A 16,244-nucleotide genomic window follows, 5' to 3' on the forward strand; every position below is an offset into this window, starting at 1 on the left:
TGGGTTTGAGGATTTCCTTTTGAAGTCCATGCTAAGGGCAGTTGGCCCTCTGCCTTCACTGAGCCTTACTAAGTTTCCTAATAGCCTAGATCCATCCATCCGAACCCTCCCACTCATGGAATCTCCTTGCCTTCATCTTGGTACTTGAGGACCCAGCCACATTCTGACTCTGGCACTGGGCAGTGTGTCTAAATTCCCTCAACTTCAATTCCTTTATCCATGAAGTAGAAGACAAAATGTTTACAAAATAATATAGAGAACAGTCTCTCCAACTTTGGTTATGGTCATCACTTCTGCTTTATTTTTTCCCTAATTCTTGATTTCTAATCTTAGTGGACCTTGGACCTTCCTTTTACTATTCAAGGTTGACCTGCCTGTGTTTGCCCAGTGGATATCAGACCCATGTGTGTCTCCTGACCTCAGCACCTCAGCTCCCTTCCTACAACCACACACAATTGGAGTGATCACAGAGGCTCCTGGCTCTTCCCTTAAACTCTACCTGCATACTTAGGGGCCATGTATGCCAGGGGGATTCATTTTAATTAGGAATACTAATAATTTTTCCTTTATTTTCTCTCAGTAGTTATGAATTTATATAATTCCCTTCCCAGGATACATGTCAGCTACAGATTTATATATACCTATGTGGAAAGATTTAGAAATCCTGGTCATCAATGTGCTTAGGACCTGGAGTCAGAAAGACTGGTGTCGATCCTGGCATTGCTATTTAGTAGCTGTGTCCATTTGGTTGTGTCTTTTAACAGGCCTTTGTTTTGTCCCTACCTATTTATCTAAAGATGGAACATTCATGCAGTGGAAGGAGCATGATCTGGGGCAGCAGAGACAGTTTCAAATTTTGTTTCTACCATTTATGGAATGAATAGTCTTGAGAAAAATCTTTCCCTCTGCTTCTGCTTGTCATATATAAAGAGAGATAAAGGATTGTCAAAAAGATCAAATGAAGACATCCCTTTTTCAGGGCATCTTGGAGATGATTAGCTGCTTCAGGATGAAGTTGAAAATCTCCTTCCCAATCACCAGCTGCCAGAAACTCATTGAAGTGGATGATGAATGCAAACTTCATACTCTTATAAGAAAGGTATGGAGACAGAAGTTGCTGCTAATGTTCTGGTAAAGAGTGGAAAGAATGTATGGTCAGGATCAGCAAACAAGGTTTCCCCATGAAGTAAGCTGTCTTGACCATAGGGATGTTAGTTTGTCACTGAGTAGGGGCATTCCTGTTATAGACTAAGGGGAACTAGAGAAAAGAAGTACAAATCTGCTCATGGTTTCATTGTAGATACCAATATGAGTGTTCTCAATTTGGTTATTGTTTAAAAAAAGAAAAGAAAAGAAAAGATATCCCTGGACTGATACTATGATATACTATGTCTTGTCACTGGGGTCCCAAAAGAACTAGTAGAATGTGCAACTTCTCAGTCTCTCTCAAGAAGTTAATGCCCATGGGTGTGTTGTAAGAAAACCCCTGCACAAAGCCCCAGTCCTAAAGTATCCAAGATTCAGTGTTTTGTTACCCCATATGCCTTGTGACACAAACACCAGTGAATTGCTTTAAAGATATGGGGTGCTAAGGAAAATAAGGACAGGTCTGTAAAAGTTGATAGATTTTTGGACAAGAGAATGAAGGAGACCAAAGAACAATGCCAGGAACATATTGCCAAGAGACATAGCTATCCTTTTTGAGAGCTTTGATATCTGAGTCCAGCCAAAAGCATGATTTTTAAAGAGTAACAAAAAAATAATCTCAGACATTTAAAAAAGGCTAAATGAGATAAAAATATATGAATACATTTAACTACAAAAGACTTTGAAAATGTTACTTCAATTCCTGGTAACGATGCCCTCACATAAGGGTACTTTTCAGTGTTCAAATAGGTCAAAGAAGGAAAAACCAATGGAATCTTTTTCTTCAACTGGTTTTCATGGTACTTCTGGAATTGTGGGTCTCTTAGTCTCTGTAGTTTTTATGTCCTCTCTCATGTGTGGCCCTTGGGACTCTCTTCTTTCTCTCCTTTCTGTCTTATAGGGAAGCTGTCAAGTCCAAACCAATGAACAACAATATCAAAATGACTTGCCTTTAAATCTCTCAACTTTTGCACCGAGTTCTTGTCTGTCCTTTTATTTCCACATTCTGACAACTTTCTCTGAGGTTCTTTTCTGAGAGACACCCCTCATAGAGCTTTGCTCATCATGATAATGTATGGTGGAGCAGAGCATCCCTGAAAGCCCTCTCACCACTATGGCTGGTCCCAAAGATAAGCTGTTTTCAATGATAGGGCAGCTGGTGGGATACGATTCTTTGATGAAACAACCAATGGATTGAGGAAGGTGTGTGGGAAGAGAAGCTGTGTTTTTATTCAGGATAAGCTCCTAACCAGTCTCAAAACAGGGTCCCTTTAGTGCCACACTGCTTTCAACTCTTAAGAGAACATCCCTATGTGGAAACCCAGAGTATTGGTGACTCAGAAGGTGACCCTGAATAAAGAGTGTGAAGAATAGGTTTTATGTGCAAGGTAAAAGTTGTAGTTAGAAATTCCCCCCAAACATAAACACTGCCAAACACAGACTGTTTGAAGAGCAGTACTGGAAGTGAGTTTGTATTGGGAGGATATACCGTCTCAGTGTAGCTGGACACTCTAGATTGGAGGGCCGAGGTAAATAGAAGACAAGCACATAGCTTAGGGGCACTTGGGTGGCTCAGTCAGTTAAGCATCCGACTTTGGCTCAGGTCTTGATCTCATGGTTCATAGCTTTGAGCTCCACATTGGGCTCTGTGCTGACAGCTCAGAACTTGGAGCCTGCTTCGGATTATGTGTCCCCCCTCTCCCTCCCCCTCCCCCACTCAAAGTCACTCTCTTTCCCTCTCCCTCTCTTTCTCTCTCTCAAAAATAAATACACACTAAAAATTAAAAAAAGAAAAAGAAGACAAGCACATAACCTAACTGACAGTAGTTGCCTGTGGGACTGTGGCATTAGGGGGAAATGCAACTCTACTCCTGGTGTTTGTTGTCTTGATGCTCATTGTTGTCAGAGCCTCCAGTTTATTGAGAGAAACTAGATTTTATTATGAAATTTTAAAAAATATTTGCAACTAATTAAACAAGTAAACAAAACGCTATGTGGGCCACATGGTTGCTATGTTATAATTGCCAATCTAGTTAAAAGTCTTATTTTTAAGTTTATTTATTTATTGTGTGTGTGTGAGGGGGAGAGGCAGAGAGAGCATGTGCTCTTGATCCCATGAACCATGAGATCATGACTTGAGCCAAAATCAAGAGTTGGATGGTTACCTAACTGAGCCACCCAGGCACCCCAAAGGACTTATTATTTTGGAAATTAAGGCTCAGCAATTGGAAGTGACTGCTTCATAGGAAGATGTATAGACAATTATTCTAGATATGCTTGTTAATAAGTCCCTAGTCTGAAGATTTTTTATTAAGATCAAGTCCATGGCCAGTCAACCCCTAAAAATACATTGACAGAACTGAATTATGTGGTAGATCACATAGTTAATGTAAATGTTCACTCCCCCCTTTAAATAGTATTGTATATTCAAACCCTTACCATGGCTGTGGTTTTGGAGTATATTTAATCACCAATGACTTTGAGCTTGACCTTGTGGCCTGATTTGGCTAATGGGATGAGACGACTCAGGCAGAGGCTTCAGCACCTGAATTTTGAGGGGACACGACTCAGCCTGTAACATGTAGGTTACCCTTTGACTAGGTTGGCCACTTCTTGTCCAAACCCAAACACACCAAGAACGCTAAAATGCCAAAGTGCAGCAGATGCTGGAACAAACACTTGTGTGAATTAGGACTGAATGTAGGGCCGTGCCATCCCAGTGGTGCTGCTTGGGGGTGCGGGGGGAGGGGGTATATAGCCTACTTCACTGGGGATCAGGGTCTGCTCCAGCAGTTCTGACTGCTGTTACAAAAGCTTGTTTCAGCTCTCAGGTGGACTAAAGAACTACTTAGCTGACCAAGATGGAAAAGATTTAATTAGCTTCTTTTAACACCATCCCCCAGAACCAGCTTTGTCTGCTTTCTTACTTTTTGCCTATTGCTCTCCCATCACCTGTCCTTAAAAATTTGTTATACGCATATTTCCTAGTTTCTTGTTACAGCCTTTGTTTTTATGCTGCACAAACCTTGAAGTCAGGCTTAGGAGTGCTTTGCATTCCCCATGAATGCATTTGTGAGTCTTATCAATTCTATTAAAGATCTCCCATGGAGACCGAGAATAATGTTCCCCTCACTCTCCCTAGTGGTGAACGCAGTGTAATAAAATCACTTTAGACTATTCTCTCTCCTCCTTTCTCCCTAATTTTACCTCTCACACTTTGGCACTTTCCCAAATTATATTCCCAACAAGTGAACCTCCCCATTAGCTGCCACCTCCCTGGGAGTTGAGCCAGGCTTTCTTTCTTTCCTGCAGAGAGCCCACAGGACCAGCCAGCATTCTCTCTGTGGGGGGAAGTTGGCACATGGAAGAGAAAGGCAATTATTAATGGACCCTGGGCATGACTCAGGAAGAATGCTTGACATCACTAGGACACTTGTCAGTGCATTAATGAGCACATAGTAGTGGTAAGAGGAAATAAATATTGGATAGAAACCTAAATCTAGAATATCGGGATTATCTAGGTATCTTTCTTTGTGTTCCAGAATGATTCACTGGTGGGACCTTCCCTTGCCCAGTGTGGGTACACTTGTGTTTATAGCTTTGGAGGGCAGGTATGTCTGGTGGCTGATCCTGCCATTGAAGGTGATGCCCAATGCAGCCCACCTGCTCACACTGTTGATTTGCCAGAAACAACTGAAGATTGTTTCTGCCTTTTTCAATGACAGTGCTTCCCACCCTGGCTGCACTGTACAATTATGTAGGAAGCTTTTAAAAACCCTGAAGCTCACACAGCAGCCCTGGTCAATTAAATCAGAACCACTAAAGGGGTCAGCACTTTGTATAACTCTGCTGGTTACCCCATTGCGTGGCCACACTTGAGAACTGGCTCTCTAGACCCTAGTTACTCAAAAGTGTGGCCAGTGGGTCAACAGCATTGGCATCCCCCAGGAGACTTTCAGAAATGCAGCAGCTCAAGCCCTATCCCAGATCTGTGGAATCAGAATCTGCATTTTAACTAGATCCCCAGGTGATTGCTAGATATCTTAATATCTGAGGAGCACTGTGCTTGATCAGCTGTTCTCACCTTTGGGTGCACATTAGGAACATGGGGAGCTTGAAAATGCATGTGCTCTGCTGGCACAGCAGCTCCACTCAGTTACAAGCATCTGGCTGAGGACAAGCAACCGGGAGTTTTTCAGATCTCTTCAGGTGGTTCAAATTGAAAACGAGGCTCTGGGCTCCAACTTTTATCTCTGAAATGAATTTTCCCAACATTCAAACACTAAAGACTTAAAAAAAATTTTTTTTACGTTCATATATTATTGATACAGAGAGAAACAAAGCACGAGTGGGGGAGGGGCAGAGGGAAACAGAATCTGAGGCAGGCTCCAGGCTCTGAGCTGTCAGCACAGAGCCCTACGTGGGACTTGAACCCACAAACTGTGAGATCATGACCTGGGCCAAAATTGGGCACTTAACCAACTGAGCCACCCATGTGCCCCTCAAATGCTGAAGACTTAGTGAATCTGTGAGTCATGGTGTCTCCCACTGCCACCACATGGGCTAGGAGTGATGCCCCATCAGTAGGTTGCAGTGTGGGCTGCTCAACTGCATTGCTGGCTCACTTGTAGAGTTACTATGGCTGGTGGTCCTAGAGGGCCTTGAAGCAGATTCTAAGAGGGTCCAGATATTTTCTTAGGAACCTTGAGCAGAACTTCTGCCAGAAAGAGATCCAGACCTGTCCCCTGCTATAGTTAGTTGGGATGGGCTGGACTAAGCTGTGTTTATGAACAGACACCCCAAGTTGTGAAGGCATAGGGTGGCTGGAAATGACGTAAGGACCATGTCTACCTTCTTTAGTGTTGTTGAATTTTCTGTCATGTTCTGTAAATATTATTATTTTTGCTAAATAACAAAAATATTATATTACATTCATAACAATGCAAGTGTTATAGATTGTGCCCCCTTTTGTAATATGTGTAGTCCTAACTATGTGTAAGTCCTAACTCCCCATACCTCAGAATGTGACCTTATTTGGAAGAAGGGTCTTTATAGAGGTAATCAAGTAAAATGAGGTCATTATCATTGGCTCTAATTCAATATGATTGTCATCCTTATTAAAAGGGAAGTTTGGACAGAGAGTGCAGAGAGGAAAGACCACCTGAGGTACATTGGGAGATGGCCATGTGACCATATTGAGCTATCTACAAGTAAAGAAATATTAAAGATTGCTGGAAAACACCAGAAGCTAGAAGATACACGGAAGGATTGTCTCCTAAAGCCATCAAAAAGAGCAAGGCCCTTTTAGACATCTTAATTTTGGATTGTAAGCCTCTAGAACTATGAGATAGAATTTTCCATTATTTTAAACTGCTCAGTTTTGGGGCACTTTGTTATAGTAGCCCAGGAAACAAATATTACAAAAAGTAGGGTTAAAAATGAATTGAAATGACATTCTTCAGGGGCACATGGGTGGCTCAGTCGGTTAAGCATCTGATTTCAGCTCAGGTCATGATCGCACAGGTTGTGGGTTCAAGCCCCGCACTGGGCTCTGTACTGACAGCTAGCTCAGAGCCTGGAGCCTGTCTTCAGATTCTGTGTCTCCCTCTCTCTTTGATCCTCCCCTGTTCACGCTGTCTCTCTCTCTCTCTCAAAAATAAATAAAACCAAAAAAATGACATTCCCCAAAATGAACCTAAAGGCAAAAAAACTGGAAGAGGAGATTCTAAAACCAAATAGCTCTTTTGAAAGATTCTTTTTGCTGATAAATGTAAGTATACAGATGCTTAAAATAAAAGCTGAAGAGCTCTTTGCTTAAAGATGTTTTCCAGAATGCAATGAATGGAACTTAACTAAGAGCCATTTGTGGAAATGTGTTTTCCCCTTTGAAATCATTAAAACATACATTGTTGCTCTTTATGTTAGTTTTATGATGCATGTCAGAATTCCAAATTAAATATTGTGTAGATGCTTATGCACCAAGAATTGTTGTTTTTCAAGGAGACATAAGACTGGGTAGAAGAATATCTTTTTATACTGAGGCAGTGAATCCTTAGTCAATGGTCAAAATGTACTTCACAGTAGGCTTTTATTACAATATCAAAATATTTTGATAGGCAAAGGACTATGAATACAGAAAGACCTCTGTGTTCTACAAACCCTAATAGCCAGCACATTTGCCCGGAAATTAGACACCATCTTTGAAACCAGGCTCATGTCTTTTGTTTCATTCTCTGCTCCTATGGCTAGAGAGCTGGCAGTGCTAAATCCAAGGGACCTGGAAACGTTTTCATATTTCCCCTCCCAGTAGCCCCAGATGAAAGTACACATGCTAACTTTGCTAAGCTTTTTCATCAGCTCCTGAAGTTTCTACAAAAGCATGTTGCTGACCAGGAAACTGGGTCAGGCAATTGTTCTGCAATAAAGATGATCTTTTGAAGTGTCTCAGCAGCTGCCTACCTTGAACAGGAGTCCTGTGGATCATGCTCTTCACAAATTGAGCCTCAGGCCTCAGATATGATTTCTCCTACTTTAATAACAATACAAAAATCCCCCCCCCCTTTTATCCCCCTGCCTTTGGGCCTTCTGATTGATGAACCTATTCACTTAGAGAATTTTGAAAATTGCTTTAAAAAAATACAACCACTTCCTGAAATATATTTGCAAAGCTTGAGACTCTGTGAAGCCAGTACCTAAGAAATACTTCCATGTTGCCATATTGCCATCCACCACTGATTTGGGCATAATCTCTAAGAGGCATTTTGATTGTGACTTGAACAGAATTTGATCTTTCAGAGTCAGAGGTATTTTCTGGGCCCTAGGGTTTCCCACTCATCCCCAACAGAGGTGTTTTCTCCCTTAATTCCCTAGTCAAGAAAGAAATAAGTTGTGGTTTTATTTTGATATAAACTGACAACATTAGCATATTCAGAGTGAAATATGTATAACTCATCAGATCAGATACCTTTTAACAGGGACATGAATTATGAATCAATGAAAGTGGCTGTCACCAGCTATGTTACCTTGATATTAATAGCATGAACAGTCAATGTTGGAAGTATCTGGGGCACATTAGCCATTAAACCTATCGTGTCTTTCAAGAATGAGCTAGAGGAGGGAGAGTGGCCTGAAGAACAGTCTCCAGGTCATACAGGTTCACTCTGATCATGCAACCAGAGCAAGGAGACATCATCACAAGATTAATCTTCATTGCCTGCAACAGTGGCCCAAGAGCAAAGAAGGTTTTTACATTTTTAAATAGTTGAAAAAAAATTAAAAAAAGAATTATGTTATACATGAAAATTATATAAAAGTCCAGACTTCAGTGTTCATAAATACAGTTTTATTAGAACACAGCCATGACTGTGCCTGGGTGGGCCAGTTAAGCAACCAATTCTTGACTTGAACTGAGGTCTTGATCTCTTGGTTCATGAGTTCAAGCCCCATGTCAGGCTCTGTGCTGACAGTGGGGAACCAGCTTGGGATTCTCTCTCTCACTCTTTCTCTCTCTCTCTGCCCCTCCCCTGCTCTCTCTCTTTCAAAATACATAAACAAACTTAAAAAAAAATAGAGGCATGACTATTTCTTCATGTAATGTCCATGGTTGGTTTCCCACCACAATGGTAGAATTGACTAATTGTGCCTAGAAAGCCTAAAATATTAACTGTGTGTGCCTTTGTAGAAAAAAAAACCCCACCTAACTGACTCCCTGTTTATTCAAATACATGCATTTGTATATATGCACATATATGTGTATATATAAATGTAAATGTCTATTTATCTATCGATCGATACATAATTCTCCTTCCATACAAAAGCAAACCTTTCCAGGCAGGTTTTCTGTCTTCTAATTAAAGTAGTGTAAGCCCTGAAGTGTAGTAACCTATACATCTCTATCCTCTTATTCCATTTTCATTGATAAAAACAATACTAGTCAGATACAAAAAGAAATGTTTTATTCTACTGTGTACTTACCTTGATAAAACTCAAAGTGCTTGATATTTACTCTGGCTGGCAGAACAGTATATTCACCCAGAATCTGGCCATAAAGGTATCTGTATCCCTCGAAGAGCATCTTCAAAGGTGCTATAAAAATGTTAGTAGTAAATAATACTAAAGCCGTAAATGCCCATCTGGGGTGGTGGAATTCATCTCCTATCATCTTAGTTAAAAAGGAATTTAAATTCAGGCTTTCAACTGGGGATTATTTGAACTGTGATTTAAATGAATATTCAAGGAAGAACTTAAAGACCATTACTTCCAATGGGAGCATTTTAATCCTAGAATTGAAGACCCTTTCATTTAATTTTTATAATGACTAATCGAACTTGGAGGTAGCCAACTCAACTCAATTTGGCAAATGTGTCTCAGATGGAGTGAGATAATAAAGAATATATCAGTCTTTATCCCTGCTTCCTGTCACAGAGCCTCAAAAACCCTTGAAATTTTCCTGATAGGAGTGCCTTTTGTGATTCCTAACCAGCCCCTTTGGGCCATACCTGAGTTTATGCTAACAAGGTGATTCAAGATGAGTTTATGCTAACAAGGTGATTCAAGGTGAGAGACAGAGAAAGGCAGCAGCACGAGCAGCGAGCAGCGGAGGGTCAGAGAGAGAGGGAGATACAGAATCCAAAGCAGGCTCCAGGCTCTGAGCTGTCAGCACAGAGCCTGATGCGGGACTTGAACCCCCGAACTGTGAGATCATGACCTGAGCCAAAGCCGGACCTTAACCGACCAAGCCACCCAGGCGCCCCTGGATCTTTCAATCGAGGGGCTGCCCATGCCTAATAATTCCACACCTTGAGGGAGAGAAGGGGGACTGGAGATTGAAACACGTGGCCAGTGATTTAATCAATTGTGCCTCAATGAAAACTGGAACAGTAAAGCTCAAAGTACTTCCGGGTTGATGAACATATTGATCAATGTTCCAGGAGGGGGACACACCCTGAGTCCACACCTGCATGGAGGCCCTGCATGCTTTTTTGCCAGACCTCGCCCTGCTCATCTCTACCATTTAGCTGTTCTTAAGTTATATCCTTTATAACAAAATGTTAATTATAAGTGTAGTGCTTTCAGCAAGTTCTATAAATCCCTCTAGTGAATTATCAAATCCAAAGGGTATTGTGAGAGCCTTCGTATATGTAGCTGACTGGGAAGCAATGCAGGTATGTGGGAGACACCAGAGACTTCTGACTGACTGACTTCTGAAATTGTCTTATAAGACTGAGCCCTTAATCTGTGTGGTCTGTGCTAACTCTATGTAGTTGGTGTCCGAATTTATTAAATTGTAGGACATCCAGTGGGTATCACAGTAGCACGTGGCTACTATGGGCCAAGCTCAATGCTAGTGCTTAGGATGGAAAGATGGTTAAGACAGTTCTGCTCTAAGTGCTCACTACCTGGATGGTAACTTTTTGGCATTTTCAAAATGTGATCTTAGCATTAGAGAGTAAACCTCCTCCCTTATGAAGGTGGTGAGAGTAAAATGTGAGGAGGAAGCAAAAGGCCCATAGTGTTCACATGTCTGAGTAAACACAGTGTAAGCTGCAAAAAGCTGGAGCTCTGTTCCTGTGGTCATCTATACTTTTATGTGTGATAGCTTTTACTGTCTATCTGTGATTGAGTTTGTGTTCTTGAAATATCCTTCAGGTTTATGTTTTTGGGGTATTCTTCTATGAGGAATTTGTAGCAGGTGGAATTATTTGATACTGGAAAAAGGGGGGAACATTTTGTTCCAAAGTAAATGGATCCAGAAGCCCTCACTGGGGTAAGGTATTCCCTGGGGCTCAGTGAGTGTATGCAAACTTTTTTTTTTTAAATTTCTCGTGAAGTTAGCTAACACAGTGTAGTTAGCTAACACGGTGTAGTCTTGGCTTTGGGAATAGATTCCCATGATTCAGTACTTACATACAGCACCCAGGGCTCATCTCAACAAGTGCCTATCTCAATTTACCAGTGTCCTTCCTAATGAGAAGTGGAACTTCTGGGCTGAAAAGCAAGCTGAGTAGGGAACTGAGAGCCAAGAGGTATGGCCTTGGCCTCTAAGTCTTATCTGGAGAAAGACAACATCATGCAATCAGTCTCTAGTACAGGATGGGTGGGGTTGGAGAAAAAAGGAAGGGGAGCCAGGAAGGGGGAAGATGTTGGCTGGAGAACAAGACCACAGCAGCAACAAAGCTGCAAAGAAAGGCTGCCAAGGGGATTGTATGGTACCCTTCTAGTTATTTTAAACAGAAAAGAATTTAATACCGTGACTTAGATGCTTACAAAATTGTGGTTGGGCTGAAGGAAATGAGCTCTCAGCTGGGCCCCTCGTAATCACTCTCCACACAGTGTTGCAGAAATGACACTGCTCTGCTGCCATCAGAGAGCCAGGGACTTAGAACACCAATGGCCCTGGGGCTGATTTCTAGGCCTGAGAGAGCTTTTACCTTGCCCACAAAATGGCACTACCCAAGCCATTCCCTCTCTCAACCCTCTCCCCACTGCATTCAGTGAGAGTGATTGGAGAACCTGTCACATCTGCAACCTAGCTACAACAGCATTTGGGAAACATAATTCATATCTTCAGAACTTCTTCACTGTAGATGGAAATTAGAGCAGATATTGAACGAATGAGCCTATTGACCACAGCTTCTGTGGGATGGCAAAAAATGGTCCCAGGGCATTAGGACTTCTTAGATCTGTGATCATAAACCTGTACTTGAATAACATAGGCATTTTCATGTTCTTTGTAGCTTTGGACAGCTATTTTGAGAGGATGCAAAGAGTGATGTTTCAGTGTATGTCTGTAGTAGGTGTTTACAGGATGGAATGGGGTTTTGCGGTGGGGAGGCCCTATATGCTGGTTGGAGGCAGCAGAAATAATATCATATAGGGCAGGGGAGAGGGGAAAAGAATTACAGACCAAGATTATTATGATTTCTTTCCACCTAGAGACTCTAATCTTGAAGGGGTTCTCTGCTTCTCTATCAGATACATTTATGCTGTTTTAATAAAGAGTCCACTTTCTTATGCTTACATGTATGGATGCGACTTATGTTTAGTCCATCAAATGAAAGTTCCACCAGGTAAGCACTGCTTTGGAGAATTTTAAAGACCCCTAATTTTTAGGGGTCTTTAAGCATGTATTTAAGCATGCACGTCTTGTTCATTGATTGGTCATCTTCATGATATTTAACTTTCACTCATTTAACAGACATTTATGAAGCACCTACTATGCATGAAGCACAAGAGAAAACAGAGACAATAGATCAGTTACTGACCTTACATGTCTCATAGTTTTATGAGAGAGAGGATAATAAATGTGCTGAAAACAATGCCATGTTATCATTCAGTGACTAGTTAGCATTTATGGAGACTTAAAATGAGTCAGGTGCTGTACTAAGTTCTTTATGTTGTCATTTAATTTTTACAATAATATTTGAGTATGGTCCTATTAATTAATATCCATCTTCCAGATGAGGAAATTGAGGTACAGAGAAATCAATATCTTGTTTTAAGTTGACTCAACTATTAAGTGGTAAGGACAGTTCAGACCCTGCTGTATGACTGCAGAATGAGTTCTTGACTGCCTGCTTAGGCTGTGGACACTGGTGGGAACACTAGCCTGTTCTTTTCATTGAGTCTGGGTAGGACCGTTCAGAGACTTAACCCAGAGTGAGGAGACATAAATTGACATTTTAGGTTGAGTTGGTAGAATTGGTCAGGTGAACAAGTAGGGAACCATTTTGGGAGCAGAAGGATCACTATGGATGCAGGCCCACAAGGGTCCAAGGGTGAGCCATGTTTCAGGACGTGCCAATAGTTCTACGTGGTGCAAAGTGTGGGGGCTCTGTAAGGGACAGAGGAAAGACTGAGAAAGGAAGGCTTTGTGAGCCTTGGCAAGGAAATTTAACTAAAATCGGGAGGCATCTAAGGATTTTAAGCAGATGAGAAAAAAGATCCTTTAGAAGGGACTCTGGAAATATATGCAGGGCACTGGTCTTAGAACAAGAACTCCCCAAAACAAAGGTAAAATCATTACCTGCTCTTCCTTGACAAGGATTCAATACCATGAATTTTAATTGAATTGAATGTTAATACAAAACACCCTGATTTTAAAAACTCATTAAGGAACTCAATCTCCCATTGACTGTTTTTTAGCATTCATCCAAAATTAACTGAGATCCAGAGAAGTCTGAGAAGGGTGATATAACAAGCATGCCTTTCCAGCCTCCAGCCTCTACCTCCCCCTACGTCCAGTTAAATTAGGCTGGCTGTTATGATTTCTCTCCCACGTAGAAACTGAGGCTCGCTGATCTGGGACAGCTGTACTCTACAGCCATTCTCAAAACCTATTGTGTCCAAGCCTGTTAGTGGGCGAGGCCCTGTCTTCTAAGAGCTACAGATTGACAAATACTCTTTTGCAGGACATATCGATTCCAGATGTTAAGGCTTTTAAGGCTGCTTCTAAATTGAACAGCCCATTTTAGTTGTCCCTGTTCCACTTCTGCAGATGAACCAAATAAAGTGCATGAAATCTCGAATTTAAACAGTGGAGGAGGAGGGCCTCCTAACGGGAGTGCTATGCAGGGATTAAGCATGCAATGTCTGGATTCAGCTGTACGTGCATTCACCTGCTAGCCTCAATACTAAGCAATTGTGTGGCCTTGTGAGGCATACTTCCCTCTAAGCTTTACTTACTTTACTTGTATGGGGTAAAAATCGTACCTCTTTCATAACATGTGGGAAAGTAAAGGCATAATCCACATAAACGGTATCATAGCCCTGATCACAAAATATCTACTCAATAAAACATTTATTTATTATTGTTATTGTGGACAAAAAAAGAAGTGGCACAAATTGACCAAATTTCTCTTCTCTCACAGTCTAACGTAGGAAGGATTTTAAGCCGAAGAGATAATCTCAGTATCCTGGCATTCTCTTTCCTAGAATGAATGTGGATAACAATGGGACTCCTTTGGGCGATGTCCCTCCAGCCATTTATTAACTAGTCTCATCCAACCCCACTCTTGTGCATTCAAAGAAACATGGGTTACATAGTGATCTACCGAGTCAGTGCAATCCCTATAAAAATTATAGTGGCATTTTGGCGTTTTTCACAAAAATAGGAAAATCAATCCTAAAATTTGTATGGAATCACACAAGATCCTGAATAGCCAAAGCAATCTTGAGAAAGAAGAATAAAGTTAGAGACATAACACTTCCTAGCTCAAACTATATTGCAAGTGATAGCAAATGCTGGTAAAAATATGGAGAAAAGAGAACCTTGGTATACTGTTGGTGGAAATGTAGACTGCAACAGCTACTATGGAAAACATCGTGGGAGTGCCTCAAGAAATAAATAAAAGAACTACCATATGATCCAGCAATGACACTTCTGGGCACGTATCCAAAGGAAACAAAATCATTATCTCAAAGAGATATGTGTACTCCTGTGTTCATAGCAGCATTATTCACAGTATAGAAAACACCTAAGTGTCAGTCACTGGATGAATGGATACACACACACACACACACACACACACACACACAGACATGCACACACAGGGATACTATTCAACTTTACAAAGTAAAGAAATCCTGTCATTTATGACAACATGGATGAATCTGTAGGGCATTATGCTAAGTGAACTAAGCCAAAAAGATAAGAACAAATAATGCATGCTATCAATTGTACATGGAATCTAAAACAAAACAAAACAAAACAAAAACAAAACTCAGAAAAAATATAGTAGAATGGTGGTTGTCAGGACACGGGGCTGGGGAAATGGGAAGAAGTTGTTAAAGGGGTACAAGCTTTCAGTTATAAGATGAATATAGTCTGAGGATCTAATGTGCCACATGGTGACTGTAGTTGATAATACTTTACTGTATAACTGAAATTTGCTAAGACAGTAGTTAGTGTTCTCATCATACTGGAAATAAAGCCAAAAATAAAAAAAGGTCACTCTATGAAATGATTAATTTGATTGTAATCATTTCACAAGACGTATTTATATCAAGCCATCATGTTGCACACCTTAAATATATATATTTTCTATTTGTCAATTATATCTCAATCCTGGGGGGGGGATACAGTTAAAGAAAAATAAGCCATTACAGTGTTTGCAAAAAACAAAATTAAAACAACCAAACAAAAATCTTAAACAACTGGGTTAGTGGGGTCTCCACACATCCTCTGCCAGCAAGGTGTGGGTCTTATTTAATATTAGTCAGTGTCCTTCTCATCTGCTTCCACCCCTCCCTGTCGAAACACGGTCAGCTCCCCATTGATGCACTGGAAATGATGCTTTGTGTTTTTGGTTTATTTACTCCTCAATCCCCTTGTAACAAGTTGGCAACTAATTAATGGACCATCTTGTTTAACTTGATTAAATCACATTAGATAAATATTAAAATAGTATATAGTAAAGCTTAAAAATATTAGAATTTTTTAAAATGCCAAACTGGGGTGTGCTGACCTGAACAAAATTATTTTTGCCTCTATTAAGTACTATCCACACTAAATACAACATACTTAATATCTAAACCTAAGCATATCATGAGTAACTTTTTCTTCTCTTTTGAAGGTTGAGATGATCATAAATATTATTTCTAGAACTTCTTTGTACCATCACAAACACACAGAGGCATATATCTGCTCTTCTTTCTTCATCTCCAGGATAAGATGGTCAGAAACAAAACTGTAGGAAATCTAAACTCACCGACATGGAACATGGAGGACGAGATGTCAAGGAAATAAGCTAACACATAAACAGGCAGGAAGATGAGGTCAACGGTCACTGAGTTCCACTGGCAGAAGCCAAGGTAAGGAGGGCCAGCCTTCTATGAGGACATGAAATGACTTCATTTTGTTTCTTGGTGCTCTCTGCACCAAGTATTGTCCAGCAAGTGCGTAGACCAATGATATGGTAGATAAGTTGGAAATCAGACACGTGTTCACTTCTTGAAGGAGTTTATAAACCGATATTCGGTGCCTTGACACCCTATTAAAATCAACCAGTCCTGTGCCTCACTGCTTCTGTATCTCAAAGTGACAACAGCTAATCTGAAGACATGCTTACATGTGGGTGACCTGCCATCTCCTCTATTTG

This window comes from Suricata suricatta, chromosome 13 (genome assembly GCF_006229205.1).
Source record: "Suricata suricatta isolate VVHF042 chromosome 13, meerkat_22Aug2017_6uvM2_HiC, whole genome shotgun sequence".
NCBI lineage: Eukaryota > Metazoa > Chordata > Mammalia > Carnivora > Herpestidae > Suricata > Suricata suricatta.